The sequence below is a fragment of the Tursiops truncatus genome, chromosome 11 (assembly GCF_011762595.2).
Source record: "Tursiops truncatus isolate mTurTru1 chromosome 11, mTurTru1.mat.Y, whole genome shotgun sequence".
Classification (NCBI taxonomy): Eukaryota; Metazoa; Chordata; class Mammalia; order Artiodactyla; family Delphinidae; genus Tursiops; species Tursiops truncatus.
In genome coordinates this window covers 17,559,023-17,578,710 of record NC_047044.1, presented here as the reverse complement: position 1 = coordinate 17,578,710, position 19,688 = coordinate 17,559,023, and the positions used below count along the sequence as shown (strand labels likewise).

Below are 19,688 nucleotides of genomic sequence, written 5' to 3'. Positions count from 1 at the left end.
GCTATTGCTGCATTTCTGCAGCTTCCCTGCTCCTTTGTTCAGACACACAGGGACCCAGAGGTACTCACGCAGGTACGAGTATACACGTCTGCACCAAGGCCCCTTGCACAGCAGGAAGAAGGACGGTGTCCAGGTGACTCATCCTTTCTGGAAGCAAATACATGTCAGGTGTGATCTAATGGAACCGCCATTACTTGGATGTAACCGTAGAAACAGAGAGACCCCATATGGTCTGATGTTCTGTGGGAGACAGGAGGCCCAGGTCCTACCAAGAGATGCCCTCTGTGGCTGGGAGCCTTCTCAGTAGGGTCTGTGCCCTCTGCCTGGGCTCCCCTTCCTTCAGGGGAGAAGGGGTCCTGGGGAGGGGCTGCTCTTGAACCTCAGCAAAGCACTTTCCAGCCTCTCTCACTGGGGGGAGGAGGAGGCGGGGGTGAAGACTCTGCCCCCCAGCCCCCTCCCCTGCAGAGATCCCCGTGGACTTCCTGTGCGTGTCATCCCATACCCGATTCGTACTTTTTGTCACCTCTGTGTATTTACTTAGCACTATACCTTAAAGTGACTCCCCTTCTTTTAAATGTAAACACATTTATTTGAAAAGAAAATATATATCAAAATCATAAATGGGAACTAGCCTCGTTTGCCATAAATAGATATTAATTTTTTAAATAAATGCAAAAGCATATTTGCATATGCTTACATACACATAAAATATTTCCGGAAGGAGGGCATACGGATCTCCTATGGAGAGAAGAGCTGGTGGCTGGGGATGGAGGTGGGGACAACGTTTAGTGGCTATTCCTGTATATCCCCATTGATACTTTCTGCTTTGGGAATTCAATAAAAACAGTTTGAAAAAATGCAGTGAAAGCAAAGCATTGGCTTTAAATTCTGGCTAGATACGTTGCTTCCTAAAGGTGACGAGCTTGAGGCCTCTCGCTGATAGAGGTTCAGCAGCTCAGGGCGGCGGTAAGGAGGTGACACGCGTCCAGCTGAGACTTGATGTGATGAAAGGACCCAGCACAGTAAGACGCTATCTTTCCCACGCTGTCATTCACTCCACCTTCCTTTCTGCCCTCGGTCATCCTGTCCCCAGGTCGCTGCAACCTGGCGCTGACTTAGGGTCGTCAGCGTTGCTCCAGCGTTGCTTCCAGGCCCCAGGAAGTAGGAATGTAAAGCAGTCCTAGAGGCCTCTAACCAACTATTCCTGCCCTGGTCCAGGCATCCTCAAAGGGGCCCTGTGAACTCCTGAAACTTTATGCAATGTTTTATGCTCACGCGTATCTCCTAGGGAGATGGTGCCTGGTTTTCATCAGATTCTCAAAGAGGTTTGTGGCTTCAAAGCTGCTCACTTTGCAGAAGCAGAAACAAGCTCAGAAAGGAGTGATGAGCAGCTCACCACTCCCCACCACGGTGGCGTCTGTCAGCAAACTCTTGTTGGACACGTTAGTGAGGTCATGGGTGTGGGGAGTGGTCCTAGATCTCTAACCTGCAAGGACCCATTTTGTTCAGCACTCTTCCTTGGAGCAGGTGAGGGCTTCCCAGCCTCAATTTCCAAAGGAGGCATGGAGGCCCAGAGAAGTAGCTTTGAGGATGCTCATGGCTCCAACATTTACACAGTGGTCGAATGTCACACTCGTGCAAAGCAAAGCAAAGCCACCCGAGCGTGGGGCGCTCCGCCCTGACCATGGGAAAATGGGAATTTCTGACATCAACTGAGAAGGTGCTGAAGACAGATAAGGCGCTGATGATGTGTGCTCCAGGGCACCTCTGCTGTTCAGGTTGTGTTCCTTCCCAACTGTTAAGATGATTCAAAGACTGGAATGTGCATCAGGCCTAATTTCTCTGTCATTTTTGAGGTTGTCTCTCCCCTAGAAAGTGGAGCCCCAGGACTAGGTTTTGGCCACGTGTTAGTTCACAGCCTCAGGTCTTATGCGAGGTTGAAGGATCCTTCCTTTGATTAACAGATGTTTTGGCTGTTTGGGAATTTCTAACCCGATGGTTCCAGAGCAGTAGCTCCCAACTCCTGAATGTCCCCAACAGGGGACATTCAGCCGAGTCTGGAGCCAGTTTGGGGAGGAGGTAGGGAGGGAGTGCTACAGGCATCTAGTGGGCGGAGGCCAGGATGCTGAGAAACATCCCGTAATACACAGGACAGTTCCTGCCACAGAGTTATCCAGTCCAGATGACCTGCCTTGTCAAGGTTGAGAAACCCAGCTCGGGCTACTTAGAATGTCTTTCCAAGCTGTTTCCAAGACTCCACACGAAAAACCCCACAGGACTCTAAAGGGACCCAGGCATTTGGTATTGGGTTGAGTCACCTCTATACTTTCAAGTCCTAGGATAGAAGCCAGATTATAAGAGGAGGGAAAATTGCATCTGCCAAGAGAAACTTCCCGAACTAGGTGGAAAGACTAGGGTTCTGAATTACAGGAAGGAGAAAGAGCCACTGACGCCGTTTAGTTATCTGTTCATTTATTCACTCAGAGACCAAGGCTCTGTGCCAGACTTGAGGGCACATCTGTGAGTAAGACCAACAGGGTCCCTGCCCATGGGGAACTTCCAGTCCAGTGGGGGGAACAGACCGTAAAACAAATAATTGCATAAATAATTATTTAATTACATTGCAATAAGTGAGACAACATACAATGAGTATTTGAAGAGAACCTGAGTATTTGAACAGGGGGAACCACTATAGTCTGGGGGGGTGGGGACATGGGAACTGGATGGGACCACGTGAGCGTTTACACAGGCAGATGGAGGCTGAGGGTCATTATGTCCCTTTGTGCACATAGCAATTGTCCATTTCTCCTGACATCATCCAAGAAGGCGGTGGCCAGGACCCAAGGGTACCAGTGACTGCATTCAACCATCCCTCTAAGATGGGAGGGAAGATTTGCTCAGTATTACTTAAACCAGACTTCTGACAGCTAAGACAGTTTACTTTTCCTTTCTGTGACTAAAGTCCCTACTGGTTAATGTCTGAAATTAATTGAGAATGCCCTCTTGCTGCACACAAACCTGGACCACTGACCCAGGAAGACATATCAATTGCTTGAATGAAGTACTAGACATTCATAGCCAATAGATTTTTCTGCTACATGGAATTTCTGCCACCACTGTGGAGGCAGCTGTGAAACAGTGGGGAGAGCCCAGGAAAAGGCATGAGAAAACTTTAGTTCATGTTCTGTTGATTAGCAATGGGACTGTAAACCAGACACGCAGTGTCTCTGGCCTTGCTTTCCTCATCTGAGTAATGGAGATAATAACACCCAAGGGTATTGTTTAGGAGCGGTTTGGGCTGCAAGTAACAAGCACTCAGTAACAGGAGCTTAAAGGAATGTTTCTTTTTCTCACATAAAGAGAAGTCCCAAGGCAAGTGGTTTTGGCTACTGGAGCAGCAGCTCAGTGATATCAGGGTTCCAAGTATGTTTTTTTTGCAATTCTCTTGTCCTTTCCCTCATGGTCAAAGGATGGCTGCTGCAGCTCCAGGCATCAAGTCCATATTCAAGGCAGTAAGAAGAAGGGGCAAAAAAGGGTGGAACTGCCTCTTTACTCTTAATTCAGCTGCCCCAACATTCTCCAGCAGACTTTTGCTTTTATCTCCTTGGCCAGAGCTGTGTCCATGGCCACCCCTAGCTGCAAGGGAGTCTGGGGAAGTGAGGTTTTTTTTTTTTTTTTTTTTTTTTTTTTAGCTTTTCTAGTCTAGTGAGTGGATTAGCCCATGAACAGCATGTAAAGCAGAGACAACCTTGGGTAGTGGAGGGAGGCAGAGCAGAAACTAATCTTTGTTTCATGTCATCCTCCTCCTACAGCCTCCATCACTCCCCCTCACAGTTGTTGTAGCACTCAAAAAAGATTGTGTGCATGAAAGAGCTTCGTAAAGTTATAGTCATCACGAAGAATATCAGAGCTGCCAGGAGGGAAAGCAAAACTAACCATCCTAAACCAGTCTGCTTTTCCCCCATTTACTTGTTAGAAAGTTTGGATTTGAGTTAAATTATCATTAAACAGTTTCAGCATTTGCTTGAAAACCTCACCTCTTGTGATCCCTCCTTGTTCTGTTCATTCTTTGTTCTCAGTGCAACAGGGACCAGTCAGTTCTCTCTACAAATAAAATCAGTGAGAAAACTTCCATGTACGCTTCAAGGCATATATAGCGCAGAGAATGCCGACTGGGCTGGGGTGTGTTAATTCATCAGCGGGAAAAAACAACCTCTGTCAATATTTGCAGAGAAGAGAAGTCTCCACAAATAAGAAGGGCCACATTATGGAAATGGAATGTTTTGTGCAGAGAGATATTTTAGAATCAGAGGGTCAACGCAGAGGCTCGGAGGGTTAAGTACCTGTGCATAAGAGTAAGGCACAGACAAGTCTACGGGCTGAGAAATAAAATAAGACTTTGTAACCTACCCCTCCCCACTGCCCCACGTCCCCATTTGAAGAAATAACGGGCATTTCCCAGGAACAATTTTGTGGAAAAATCTAGAGGTGTTTATGCCAAAAGGGCCTCGGGGAGACCCACCTCTATGAATCACCACAGTGTCCTGTGTCCTGAAATGGACTGACTGCTTTGTTCCTCTTCAGTCAAAAAGGATTTAGGGGAGGGTGGCTGAACCAATAGCTTCTTAAACTGGACAAGCTGGGCTCAAACCTAGCTTACCACGTACTGTGTGACTTTGGGCTTGTCATTTAGCCTCTCTGTACCTCCATCTCCTCAGCTATACAATGAGGTGAAAACATCAGTACCTCCCTCGCATGGTTGTCATGAGGACTAGATCAGTTAACTTTGGTCAGTAGGGTACTGACAACGGAGCTCACCCGCAGAAAGTGCTCCGTTGGTGTTAGTGATCGTGATTGTACGTGAACCATTGGCAGATGGCGGATCTGGCCGTCAGGAGACACTGGCTTTTCCCCAGTCACGCCCATGAATGTCTCATGTAATCAGTCAAAAGACACGTTTTTTCTTTCTTTCCTCTTTGGTAACCGGAGCAGTGGTTTTGCAAGCAATCATTCATTTTCAAGAAGGAAGGCACAAGCGACGGGGGTAACCAGGTGCTGGTCAGTGGCATAGCCCAAAGGCTAGGAATCCAAGCTTTGCCATCAGACATGTTTTGGTTTGAACTCAGTCGCTGCTACTCACTAGCGCAGTCCTGGGGAAGTTATCTACCCTCATGTGTAAAGCAGAGCTGGTAAATGCTCCTGGGTCAGGGGGCTGCTCAGAAGATTCAACAGGACAATGATGTAAAAAGGTTGGCACCATGCCTGGCACACAATAAGTGTTCCGTAGGTTAATTTAGTAACGATAATTCGGTCAAAAGCAGCCTGTGGCCGAGGGATTTGCGTCCCGATTTTCTGCCCCGTAATCTGTCATCCCACCAAACGGCAGACCCAGACCAAGTGCAGGTGGAAGTTTTGCTTAGGCCCTGGCTTTGGGTGGAATGCTGCCATTTTCCCAGTCTGCTCATTTCCGGTCACCCCTTAGCCTGCTGACAAGGTCCCGGAACCCTGGAGGGCCAGTCCCAGTGGCTGGGCTTTGAGGGGAGGTGGGTGTCAGGAGCTGGTGTTGGTTGGGGAAGAGGGCTGTAAGCAGAAGAGACTGGACGACCTCCCCACTGCCTCCGGAGTCCCCATTCCTGTTTCCATGCAGCGTGAGGGCGGGGAGAGTGGCTCCGGATGCAATCGCATCCTTCCCTCCGTCGGGAGAGAAGCGAGTTATCCAATCCGGGGGCTCAGGAGAAGGTACTAAGCATGCTCGGCACATCCTTTCCCCTCTGAGAGCAGCCTGTCCTCAGGAAGAATACTTTCCACCAACCCTGCACTCAACATCCTAGCAGTTTATAGGGGCAGGCCCAGGGGGTGGAGAGAGGCCTGCAGAGGCCCAGACCTGCCCCCATGATGGGGTGCAAGTTCATGCTGCAGTGGCCTCTTAGGCACCTTGTGCATGGTCCCTGGTCTCCTGGCCTCCAGCCTGGCTCGTGTAGAAATGAGCTGCTGTTAATGGCAAACAAACTGATGGTTACTAGAGGGGAACGGAGGGAGGGATAGATTAGGAGTTTTGGATTAGCAGATACGAACTACTACATACAAAATAGATAAACAACAAGGTCCTACTATATAGTACAGGGAATTATGTTCAGTATCCTGTAATAAACCATAATGAGGGAATTCCCTGGCGGTCTACTGGTTAGGACTCTGCGCTTTCACTCCTGAGGACCAGGGTTCGATCCCTGGTTGGGGAACTAAGATCCCACAAGCCGAGTGGCCTGGCCAAAAAATAAAACCATAATGAAAAAGAATGTGAAAAAGTGATGCCTATATATACGTACATATATATAGGTATCACTTTGCTGTACACTCATACAACATCGTAAGTCAATTATACTTCAACAAAAAGACAAACGAATGAAATGAGCTGCTGTTTTGCTCTCCATCCTCTGACTCCTGCAGGCTCTGGTGGGGGGGTAAGAGAGGGGTATCGCGCTTCCCCCCAACTCTGTGCGTCACTTCTACAGGCCCCAGTTGATGCTTCTTGGCTGCAAATCCTGCAGTTTTTCATTCAGAGGGTCCTTTTTGTATTTGAGACTCGCTCAGGAAGATCTGAAAATTATTAAAGGATAGACTGTTTAGCCTTTGGGGCAGAGGCTGTGTCTGTTTTGTTCACTTATTCCCTGGGCCTAACATAATAGGAATCCAATAAACATCTGTTGAATAAATAACTGAAAATTTATTTAAGTAGTGAGTCTGTGAATATACCCTATGTACAAAGATGTTTGTTGCAGCATTATTTATAATAATGAAAAATGAGTTTTTATAGTCTGGTGAGGAAATCTGTGGTATTGAATACAATGAAATGGATGCTATCATTAGAATCAACATGAGGACTATAAAAAAACATGAAAAACTGTTTATGGAATAGAAGGGGAAAGGATATAAATGAAATTTAATAACACTGTGATTAAAACAATATGAACATGGAAATTTATACGGATTAAGATAGGAAGGCGCATTTAGAAGCAAATTATTGTGTAAAGTTTATGAGCAATGAAGAAACACTTGATGAAGTCTCACAGTGGATTCTAGAATATTTTCTAAAAATCTTTTAAAGAAACCCCAGCAGTCCTTTCTAAACAGATGAGCCAGTTGTCTGCTGTTTTCCGGGGTCTATTTGGTAAGCTGTGAAAGGCCCCACTGGATAGGGGGCTTCTGAAAATTTCCATCTCCCCACCTCCTGGTGCAAAGCAGTTCGGACCTGACAAAGTTATTCTTGGCAAATGTAATCTGTCTGAGTCCTCAGCGCAGAGAGCTTCCAGCAACCAAGGTGCTATAATCTGTGCTGGTAAAACTTGGTCCAGAGCGGGGATTTGACAGAGGGCTTTTCAGGCTTTTCTTTACAAGTCTGTTCCTTCTCCTTTTCTGTTTTTCAATTTTGGTAAACAACCCAGGGGTGTAGTCCTGCGTTCCTCCAGGTCCATGTGGTTGGGACACAGGGAAGGATGCCTTGTCCTGACTCCACCCCCCCGCCTCTGCCCCTGCAGCCCAGCCCAGACCTCTGTCCCCCCAGCCACTCCGGCTGCCCTCATCCACCCCTCCCACCCTGGCACCCGCCTGCGGTCTCCCAGAGGACCCCAGCGCTCACGGAAAGCCAACCTGCGCCCGCTCTCGCACCTCTTCCAGCTGGACCGCCCGTGTCCTTAAGGCCACAGCTTGACTCTGTGTGGGACCTGCTGGGGTCCTGCCCAAGCACTGGGGTAACTTGCCTCTGGAACGGCAGCCTTCGAACTATCCAGGGCTTCATTTGCAACAACTGCACCCTGGGACAGCGAAGTAGGTCTCTGAGGAGGTCCAGGGGGGCTGGCCTGGGCTCTGCCCCTCCAGCCGGCGTGCCAGCGAGACAGAGGGCCCCAGCACCACCACGGTGGGCACAAGCCAAGCGGGGCCCCTGGGCGAAATTCCACCGCATCTCCTGGTGGCCCCTTCCTCTTACCTAAATTTCTGGGCCTTCCACTTGGGTGAGTTAGAGCAGAACCCTGAAGGTCAGCTTTGGGGGCTGACAGATTAGAAGCGTCTCAGTGTTTATCTGGTCCCACCTGACATCACAGGACAAGCAAAGGCTTTCATTTCTCTTGTATTTCCCAGTGCTGCCATTTACTAGGGCAAGTTTAATAACTGCTGTCATCTATGCAGCGCTAGTTAGGGATACTAAGTGTTTTGTATGCTCCGTCCTCTGTAATCCTCTCCACAGCTCTGGGGTATGTGTACTCTTCAGAGATGAGGCCCAGAAAGGGCAAGCTACTGGTCCAGGGACGCCCAGCTTGCAGCTGGTGAAGGCAGGATCCAAACACAGATGGATTTTCCTCTCAAGCTGACGACTTCGTCCTCACTCTGCGCTCCGTCCTCCTGTCCCGCTAAGCCAATATCCCTCACAAAGCAGCAGAATGATATATATACCACGTTCTCTTCTCCATAAATCTACACTGCAAAAATTCTGACCTCTGAAAGTTGCTTTTCCTTTCTTAAACATGCTTCTAGCTCCAAAACTTACCTACTGGCAAAACCTGCCCTGAGCTGCCACAAGGCTCTGTGTGATCTTGATTTATCTCACTTATTGTGAACGTTCATGTGTTTTACTGAGGAAAATTTTTTTAAAATTTTTATTGGAGTATAGTTGATTTACAATGTTGTGTTAGTTTCGGTGCACAGCAAAGTGACTCAGCTATACATATATCCACTCTTTTTTTTAGATTCTGTTCTCATACAGGCCACGGAGGAAACCTTAATGATGACTTGGATTGTGGGTCTGTCCTGGAATCTGCTGGAGATAGAATGTACACTATGGTACTTCTCTAGAACCTGGAAAATTCTGAATTCTGAAATACATCTGGTCCCAGGGGATTCAGGTAAGCGCCGTGGACCTGTATAAAACTGCCCACTCACCTCACAGGGCCCCCCTGCTTACCCATTCCCTGCAGGAACTCGACAGATGTAGGCAGCTTGGTCATAAATGTCAAAAGTTGACATGTACATGCTCTTTGACTCAACAATTCCTCTTCTAGGAATTTCTTCTCAGGATTTAGGAATAAGGATATTCATCCCAGCAAAAATCTGGAAACAGCCTAAACATCCCAAACTAGAGAAACAGTTTAAATAAGGGCTAATACATTCATACAGTGGAATGCTATGCAACCATTAAAATCGCTGCATGACTTGTAAATTTGGTAATATGGAAAAATACTCGTTATGTGCTGTTACGTGGCCTGGGGTGTGGGAAACCCAAATTTACAAAATGGTACGTACTCTATGGTCCCATTTTTGTGAAAAGGGAAAGAGAAAAAGATAAAATGACAAGAAAGAACAGTGTCAGCACATTTGCACTCCTGGAAGAACGTTGTCTGCTTTGCATTTCTCTTGGACAAAGGGCAGCACTGCGCCATCAGAGCGCTGAGCAGGCTGGACTGGCTGTTGATCTGTGATGATAAAGGACACCATCTGTCCCTACGTCACTAGGACCCTTCCTGTCTTCATCACTGCTCTCCCGGGTGAGGGGCCCCGGGCATAGGTGGCCAAAGCGCCAAAACAGATTTTAATTGGGCACTTTCTGTAAACTGATGTGGGGTCATTTAGGGATTTTTTCACCCCTTCCTTCAACAAGCATGTCTTGTCTTTGCCAGGCACTGTGCTCAATGCCAAGGGTGTGGAAATGAATGAGACAGGAGGCTCCTGAACTGTACGCTGCCCAGCGGCTGTGGCGGCGTCTAATCTCTGTCTGCCATGTTTAGCATGGGACCTGCCCTCTCCTGGGGGGGCTGGCCAGACGAATGACGGATGAACAGGGTCCCTGTCAGGGTCTAGGGAAGGGAAACAGATGAATACGCTTGATGAAGTGCAGTTGGTGGCATGTCCCAAGGTGGGGGGCATACACGGGAGGGACGATTTATTCTGGGGGGACAGGGGGAGGGGAGGGCTGGGGCTAATTCAGCCTTTATTGGTTTCACAAGCACTCTCTCTGGATGGATGATCTCATTATGCCTAACCGCATGGTTAGCGCCAGCGCCAGCACAATGAACAAGCTTATTCAGTGCCTTGGAGCAAAGAGGGTAAATGCCTTCAAGGTGCTGGGACAAAGGGGCCCTCATGTTACGTCCCTAATAAAGGATGGTGACAAAGAAGACAGTTCAGGCTCCTGCCTGTTTAACCCAGGGGGCTCTTTTCCCCTTCGATCTCTCAAGTCATGGGGACCATGGGGAGGGGTGGAGTCCTGGGGGAATTCACAGGTAGAGCTCTTTTATTTTTCAGAATAGTTTCCCTGCCCAAAAGATGCCTTGTGACCTGCTTATCCCTCCCTCCCCCCAACCACGGACAACCACTGATCTCTGTACGTCTCCATAGTTTTGCCTTCTCCAGAATGTCATACAACTGGAATCCTACAGGACGTAGCCTTTTCACACGGGCTTCCTTCACTTAATAATATGCATTTAAGGTTCCTCCATGTCTTTTCATGGTTTGATAGCTTGTTTCTTTTTAGTGCTGAATAATATTCCATTGTCTGGCTGTACCACAATTTATTTATCCCTTCACCTGCTGAAGGGCATCTCGGTTGCTTCCAAGTTTTGGCAGTTACTAGCAAAACCGCTATAAACATCAGCATGCACGTTTCCATGTGGACGTGAGTGTTCAACTCCATTAGGTAAATACTGATGGAGTAACATGGTTCATGGCCATTCTGCTTCCTGGTTCATGACCCAATAGGAAGGATCTGGCTAGGAGATGCACAGTCAAGGGCAGGACCAGAGGTGAGGTGGATCTGGGCACCGATAGACAACTGGGATTTTTAAAAGTGTGTCAATCAAGGATAATACCAGCATTGCCTACTTCATAGAATTGTTGGGGAGAGGGGTGTCAAATGAAAAATGGATGTAAGAATGCTTGGTAAAATGTAAAGCGTGATACTCTGAGGCTTGAGGTTTTATATTTGTGCGGCAGCCATTTGGCCACTGTATGGAGGTACTTGATAAATGTTATCTGCTTAGTTTTTTTAAAAAGTATTTATGCTCATTAAAATCAGTTACTTAACGAGTAGCTCCAGAGTGCCTGCTCTGTGCTAGAAACCAACTTCCGGGGATTCAGTGATGAACTGAAGGATCCCCTCACACAGACCTGACTTTTCAGTGAGAGCCCCTTGCCCCTTCAAGCGACAGTGCACGTGAAAGTGCAATTGTAGGCCAGGAGCTCTGAGGACCCTGAGGCACTGGGGTATCTGTGCTTCATGGGGAAATGAGTAGCGGACACATGAAGGGGGACATTGGGCAAGGGAAGCCCCGTGTCAGCCTGGAGCCTTCCTGCATCATCTTCCCAACCCTGGAAAGTTCCCTCTTGACCTTTCGGAGGCATTCAGAGAGACTGGTGTCTGTCCACCAACTAGAAAATACAGCCCCCTGCAGCTTCCTGATCACCGTGAGGTCACTTCAATCCCTTAACCGGGGTTTGTGGGTTCCCTTCCTTTAATAATAATTCTGCCTAATGGTACTGAGCGCTCTGGATATTCCGGGCACCATTCTAAATGGTTTGCATGCAGTAACGCATGTAAAATCCTCACAACTCCACGAAGGTAGGTCCTGTGTTCTTCTTTTTATATCCGTTTTTCAGATGAGGATGTTGAGGTAGAGAAAGGTGAAATAGCTCGTCCAAGGTCCCAGCTGATAATCCATAGAGTTAGGATATGAACCCAGGCAGACTGAGCTCAGCACCCATTCCCCTAACCCCTAGGCTCTGACGCCTTTGATTATATGACGGTGGATAGGATACAGTCCACACACAAGAGGAGCTCAGGGCTTATCAAGGGAGACAGCCCTATAAATAAGTAGCTATAATGCGATGCAGTCCGAACTGTGACCGTGGTATGTGTCTGGTGGTGGAGAAATGCTGAGGAGGTGACTGCCCAGCAATTGTCTATCTTCCTTCTCTCTCCCCTTCCTTCCCTCTTTCCCTCTGTTCCTACCTTTCTGTCTTCCATCTCCAAATATTGATTGAGCATTTATGATATACAAAGATATGGACCAGGCTATAAGACATACAGGGTCCTGTCCCTGTGGATTACTGTCTAATGGGGAAAGCAGAAAGTAAGCAATAATTATACTGATCCCATGAGTCTTGTGTAGGGTTATCAAATTGTCCTGGCTTTATCACACAAAGTCCCCAATTCTGGGAACCCCCTCAGTCCTGGGCAAACTGGGATGGTTGGTTATTGGTTACCCTAGCTGTGTGAAAGGGGAAGCATGAATTATTCACTTCTGTTTGATTTACTTGTAAATTTGCTCATTTGACTTTTTGTTTTGGCTGTGCCACGTGGCTTGTGAGATTTCAGCTCCCTGACCAGGGATTGAACCCAGGTCACGGCAGTGAAAGCCCAGAATCCTGACCACTAAGCCACCAGAGAACTCCCTTGACTGCTGTTTTTATGTTGTCTTTCTTTTGATCATCAGGGAGGTTGAACGATGCTTTCGATGCTTTTTAACCAGATGTATCTACTTGTCTGTGAATCAGTGGCTCCTATTATCAGAATCTGTCTACCGAGGCAGAGGCCCTCAAACTTGAGTGGACATCAGAATCGCATGGAGGGAGGGCTTCTTAAAACACAGATGGCTGTCTCTGATCCAGCAGGTATGGGGTGGGGCCTGAGAATGTGCATTTCTATCAAGCTCTCAGATGAGGCTGATACTGCTGGTTGGTTGGCCCATCCTTGGAGAAGCAAGGGGAGAGCTCTTCATTTCGCAAAGTGGTCCTCAACCTGGCTGCACGTAGCATCACCTGGGGAGCTTTCCAAAATACAGATGCTCAGGCCCTCCCCTGGATTGAGTGAATCAAACCTCTGGGAATGGAACTTGGGCTTTGGAAGTTTAAAAAAGTTTCTCATGTGATTTCATCATCACTGTAGGGATGAGCAGCAAATGGGAAGGTGAAGAAAATAAAATGCTTTCTACTTTATTTGAAATAGGTTATTGTGTGGGTGTGTTTTATATTTTTTTAAATAAATTTATTTATTTATTTTTGGCTGCGTTGGGTCTTCGTTGCTGCGCGTGGGCTTTCTCTAGTTGCGGCGAGCGGGGGCTACTCTTCGTTGCGGTGCATTGGCTTCTCATTGCGGTGGCTTCTCTTGCTGTGGAGCACGGGCTCTAGGTGTGCGGGCTTCAGTAGTTGTGGCTTGCAGGCTTTAGAATGTAAGCGTAGTAGTTGTGGCGCACGGGCTTACTATCTCCATGGCAACTAAGTTGCTCCTGGACCAGGGATCTAACCTGTGTCCCCTGCATTGGCAGGCAGATTCTTAACCACTGTGCCACCAGGGAAGTCCCGTATTTTGTATTTTTAAAAATGAAATTAAATTAGCCTAAACCCAATCCCGAAGATTTTCTCCTGTCTTTTCCTGAAAGTTTTACAGTTTTATGTTTTGCATTTAAATCCATGATCCATTTAGAGTTATTTTTGTATTAAGTGTATAGTTTAGGTTGAGGGGTATTTTTTCTTTTGGTTGTGTTTTAGGTTTGTTTGTTTGTCTATGGAAGCCCAATTCCACTACCACTATGTATTGAAAAGGCTATCTTTCCTCTATTGAATTACTTTTGCACCTGCCAAAAATCAGTTGAGCATCTTTGTATGGATGTATTTTGGCGCTCTCTATCCTATTCCATTGATCTATGTGTCTATTCCTCCACCAACACTACACACTCTTGATTACTTTTGCTTTTTAAGTCTTAAATCTAAGTAGACTGATTCCTGCACTCTGTTCTTCTCTTTCAAAATTGATTTAGGTATTCTAGTTCCTTTGCTTTCTCATATAAAGTTTAGAATAATCTTGTCTATACCTACAAAAATCTTGCTAGGAGTTTGACAGGAATTGGGTTAAACCTGTATATCAAACTGGGGAGAATTGACACCTTTACTGTATGGAGCTTGCCAATCCATGAACATAGTATGTCTCTTCATGTATTTAGATCTTCTTTGATTTCTTTCCTAAATATTTTGTGGTTTTCAGCAGAGGAGCCCTATACATGTTTTGTTAGATTTACACCTAAGTATTCCATCTTTTTGTGAACAACTGTAAAAGGTATTGTTTTCAAAATTTTGATGTCCATGTGTTCCTTACTAGTATATAGAAATACAACTGATTTTTATATATTTATCTTGTAATCTGTGTCTTTGCTAAGCCCACTTATTAGTTTGAGGATATTTTTGTAGATTCCTTGGCGATTTTCTACCTGGATAATCATGTCATCTGCAAACACATCTTCCTTTCTGGTCTGCATGCCTTTTATTTCCTTTTCTTGCCTTACTTCACTGGCTAGAACTTACAGAACTATTATAAGGGTGGTAAGAGTAGATGTCTTTGTCTTGTTCCCAGTTTTAAGTGGAAAGCATTCAGTCTTTCACCATTAAGTAGAGTTTTGTGGGTTTTTTGGTAGATATTCTTTATTAAGAAAATATTCCTCTATTCTCATTTTTCTGAGTTTCTTTTTATCATTAATGGGCATTGAATTTTGTCAAATGCTTTTTCTGCATCAACTTATATGATCATGTGATTTTTCTCCTTTAGCCTGTTAATAGATTCCACTAATTGATTTTCAAATATTGAATCAGACTTGCATCCTTGGGATAAACCACACTTGGTTGCAGTGTACAATTCTTTGTATATATTGCTGAGTTCCTCTTGCTAATATTTTATTAAGGGTTTTTGAATCTAAATTCACGAGGAGTATTGATCTGTAGTTTTCTTATTTTGTACTCCCTTTGTCTGGTTTTGATATCAGGGTAATACCAGGATAATACTAGCTTCATAAAGTGAATTGGAAAGTGTTCCCTCCTCTTGTATTTTTTAAAATTTATTTATTTATTTATTTTTGGCTGCGTTGGGTATTTGTTGCTGCGCACGGGCTTTCTCTAGTTGTGGCGAGCAGGGGCTACTCTTCATTGCGGTGCACGGGCTTCTCATTGCGATGGCTTCTCTTGTTATAGATCACAGGCTCTAAGCGTGCAGGCTTCAGTAGTTGTGGCACACGGGCTCAGTAGTTGTGGCTTGTGGGTTCTAGAGCACAGGCTCAGTAGTTGTGGCACATGGGCTTAGTTGCTCCGCGGCATGTGGGATCTTCCTGGACTGGGGATTGAACCCGTGTCCCCTGCACTGGCAGGCAGATTCTTAACCACTGCGCCACCAGGGAAGTCCTTGTATTTTTTTTTTGATCAAGAATATATATAGTGTTATTTTTTCTTTAAGCATTTGATAGAACCTTCCAGTGAAAGCATCTGGGTCTAGAGACTTCTTTAGGGGGGAGCTTTTAAATTACAAATTCAATTTCCTTAACAGTTGTAGGCATATTCACATTATCTAGTTCATATTGAATGAATTGTAGTCATTTGTGTTTTTCAAAGAATTGGCCCATTTTATCTAAGAAGTTGTTAAATAATGTGAATTCTCAATGGCTTTTTAAAATTCACTTTCCTCTATTAGTTCCTCTCACATTGAAATGAGATGCTGATTCCCCCACACACCTTCCCTACCCTCATTCAGGTCACAGAGCTGATAAATGACAAAAAGCATTATCCTGTGTATCAACCCAGAACCAGCATCCTGGACCCTCAGGCAGAGCCCAGGATGCGACAGTCCCAATGTAAGCTCACAGAGTTTCAGGGAAGCAGCTGGCCTCGGGCTTCTCTCAAGTGTCCTGGAATCCGAGAGGGCTGGAGATCCTCTAAGTCCTCCAAGCCTCCCTAGAGCGACCTCAGAGGTAGGGAGATCGTTGGAGCCCCTTCCTCTGGCCAGGTTTCAGAAGAAACGCTGGGGACCCTGGGCACCACTAGGTGGCGCTCAGAACGCACACTTGCTTGCAGTGGCCAATGGTGGCTCCCAAGATGCTCAGCTTAGCAAGACAGGGCTGTGGGGTGTTTTGTCCTTTCAGTTAGATGAGCTCTAGAGTGCAGAGCCCGCAGAGACCCCAGGAGCACTGGGCTGGTGGAGTTTGCAGCAGATCCTCAGATTTCCCTGCAGACAAAGGTGCTGAAGCTCGAGAGGGTGGAGCTGTCTTTGAGATGTCAGAAACACCAAAGAGCAGCTACGGAGAGGAGAGCGTCAACCGGGAGGCTCTATCTGGTCAGGGAGCAGTGACCCCCCAGCCAGTCCTGAAGCAGAATCCTGAAGAATCTACCTCGGTCCCCTTCCAGGCCTGGCCCCTCACCATCCCCCCTCCCATCCTAATTCCTCGACCAGGGATCAAACCCACGCCCCCTGCCCTGGAAACGCGGAGTCTTAACCACTAGGCCACAGGGAAGTCCCTTTTTTTTTTTCCAGCCCTTGAGGAAAGAGTCCTCTGGTCCTCTGGAATCCGTTGGGACGCTGAGGTTGTTCCTGCCTCTGCCACTAACTGTGCACCTTGGGCAAGTCTTGTGCAGCATCTTTTCTAGATTCTGGACTAAGTCCAAATCCTGACTACCACTCACAGGCTGTGCCACGTTGCACAGTTCCTTAACCTTTGTGCGCCTCAGGTTCACGTCTGCCACGTGGAGATGCTGACACCCATGTCACGGTGTTGTGGCGCTTTAACCTAGGTTGACGTGCAGGACAGTGTAAGCCCTCGGCGGCTCTTAGCGGTTATTTTTATCGTCACTCTTATTACTAGTTTTTATGCCTTTCCCACCCCAGCCGGAGCAGCGGATGTATCTGTTTTCTGCTGCTGCTGTAACAAATGACTACAAACTTTGTGGCTTAAAACAGTGCAGGTTTATTCTCTTACAGTTCTAGCGGCCAGAAGTCTATGATCAAGGTGTTGGCAGCATTCTCTCTGGAAACTTCTGTGGAGAATTTGTTTCCCTGGCTTCCGGAGGCCACCCACATTCCTTGACTCATGACCCCGTTCTCACATCCCTCCAACCTCTTGCTTCTAACTCCCATCCTCTTTCCTCCCTCTTTTTTGTTTTGGCTGCGCGGCTTGCGGGATCTTAGTTCCCCAACCAGGGATTGAACTCATGCCCTGCAGACTCCACTGCTTCCTGCAACGGAAGCGTGGAGTCTCAACCATGGGACCGCCAGGGAAGTCTCTTTCCTCCCTCTTTTAAGGATCCTTTTGACCCTGGACCCATTCAGATAATCCAGGATAATTTTCCCATCTCACACTCTGTACCTTAATGATGTCACCTAGTGAGGAGAGGAGCAGGTTGTGAGAGACTCCAGGGAAAGTTCTCTCTTCCACAGGACAGGAATGAAAAGGAAAATCCCTTAAGCAGTAGGTGTGTAAAAATGCCGTATGCAAAAGATTTTCATCACGGCCTTACCTGTAACAGTGAGCAACTCGAAGAAGCTGTAGAATTTGGTTAAGTATGTTCTGGTGTATCGATAAAAAAATGCCCCGCTGTTACTTAAAATTATATGGTAACTATAAAACATGAAGAAAGGTTTAGAGAATAACATTAAGAGAAAAAAATTATGCACACAACTCTGTGTGTGTGTGTGTGTGTGTATATATATGCTGTGATTATAACTATGTAAACATTATGTGAATTTATAAGAATTAAAATTAAAAGGCCATTATTAATAAACGGAAACCATTACTTTTAGGGCTGCTGGGATTTTGAGTAGTTAAAAATACACTTTAAACTATTCTACGGTGGACTCTATATATTTTATTTTCTCTAAAGACCCCCCTGCAGTAATTTCTGAACAGGCGAACCAATTGGTTGCCATTTTCCAGGGCCTGCTTGGTGAGCACATTATCCCAATTTCCCTGGCAGTCACCCTCCGCTCTCGAGGGTCCCAGCCTTCAGAGGGACGCTATGTGTGGCAGAGTGGAGGGATGGAAAGGGACAAGGTCCCTCAGGATCTCAGCGAGGTGCTGGCCCAAACTCTTGCCCTCCTCCTGGGTGGGCCAACATATTTCCCAATTGTTTAACACAGCTGGGATTGGGCTTTTGATGGAGACAGAAAGCATCTTAACCTCAACCCTTTCCATGACTTCTCCACAGCTTTCATCTCATTTTAACAACACTATAAAGTCAACATACTACTTTAAGTATTGTATATTAACGCATATATGTGGAATCTAGAAAAATGGTGCAGATGAACCTATTTGCAGGGCAGGAATAGAGACGCAGATGCAGAGAACAGACATGTGGACACAGTGTGGTGGGGAGTGGAGGGTGAGGTGAATTGGGAGATTGGGATTGATGTATGTGCACTGCCATGTTTAAAAAAGATAGCTAGTGGGAACCTGCTGTATGGCACAGGGAGCTCAGCTCGGTGCTCTGCGGAGACCTAGATGGGTGGGATGGGGGTGGGTGGGAGGGAGGTCCATGAGGGAGCTGATTCACTTCATTGTACAGCAGAAACTAACACAACATTGTAAAGTAACTATACCCCAATTTTTTAAAAAAAGCTGTTAAAAAGAGCCCCTTTTGATACATCTCAGTGTTCATTGCAGCACTATTTACAATAGCCAGGACATGGAAGCAACCTAAATGTCCATCAACAGAAGATGTGGTACATATATACAATGGAATATTACTCAGCCATAAAAAGGAACAAAATAGTGCCATTTGCAGAGATGTGGATAGACCTAGAGACTGTCATACAGAGTGAAGTAAGTCAGAAAGAGAAAAACAAGTATCGTATAATATCGCTTATATGTGGAATCTAGAAAAATGGTACAGATGAACTTATTTGCAAAGCAGAAATAGAGACACAGATGTAGAGAACAGACTTATGGGTGGGAAGAGGGGGTGGGATGAATCGGGAGACTGGGAATGACATATATACACTGTTGATACTATGTATAAAATAGACAACTGAGGGGAACATACTGTATAGCGCAGGGAGCTCTACGTAATGCTCTGTGGTGACCTAAATGGGAAGGAAATCTTAAAAAGAGGGGATATATGTGTATGTATAACTGATTCACTTTGCTGTACAGCAGAAACTAACACAACGTTGTAAAGCAACTACGCTCCAATTTTAAAAAAAAAGAGCAACTTTTGGAAACTGTGTTCTGTAGAAACAACTTTCCTTATGCTCCCCTCCCCCCCATGTCCTTTGTCCCATCTTTTGCCCATCTTTTCCTACCGTCTTTTTTTCTAGAGCTGTGACCCTCAAACTTAGGTTATGTCAGAATCATGGGGAGGAGCCAGTTTTTTAAATATAAATTCTTGGATCTCACTTTCAGAGTCTGCTTTAGTCCAGTTCCCGAGTGTGGTCTTTGTATGTACATTTTTACCAAGCTTTCCAGGTGACTGTGTGGGCACTAGATTTCAGAACCAGGGGTGTTCCCTGGAATTGTGGGCAAACCTAGAGGGGATAAAGAGAAGAGACCATCTGAAGAGAATCAACACTGTGCTTGCTTCCTTTCCGTTCAGATACATAATCAAACATCCAAATGAAAAATGACGACGATATTGGCAAATTATATATCCAATGCAGGGTTAATCTCCTAAATATATAAAGAACCTGAACAACTCCATAGCGAAAAGAAACAAACAATCCTATTAAAAAATGGGCAGAGGATCTGAATACAAGTGGGCAACAGGTACATGAAAAGGTATTCAACATCACTAATCATCAGGGAAATGCAAATGAAAACCACAATGAGAGATCACCTCACACCTACAGGTGAATGTGGCTATTATGAAAAAGACGAGAGATAATGTGCTAGAGAAGGTGT

At 46.0% G+C, this 19,688-nt stretch overlaps 1 long non-coding RNA gene across 1 annotated transcript in view; it reads left to right on the top strand.

Moving 5' to 3' along the window:
• The first annotated feature begins 8,064 nt into the window (after positions 1 to 8,064).
• Positions 8,065 to 19,688, top strand: part of LOC141275829 (uncharacterized) — a 66,106-nt gene continuing 54,482 nt past the window's right edge. Inside the window, exon 1 of the long non-coding RNA XR_012324222.1 lies at positions 8,065 to 8,897. This is a non-coding gene — a long non-coding RNA (uncharacterized lncRNA). The remainder of the gene's footprint in view (positions 8,898 to 19,688) is intronic.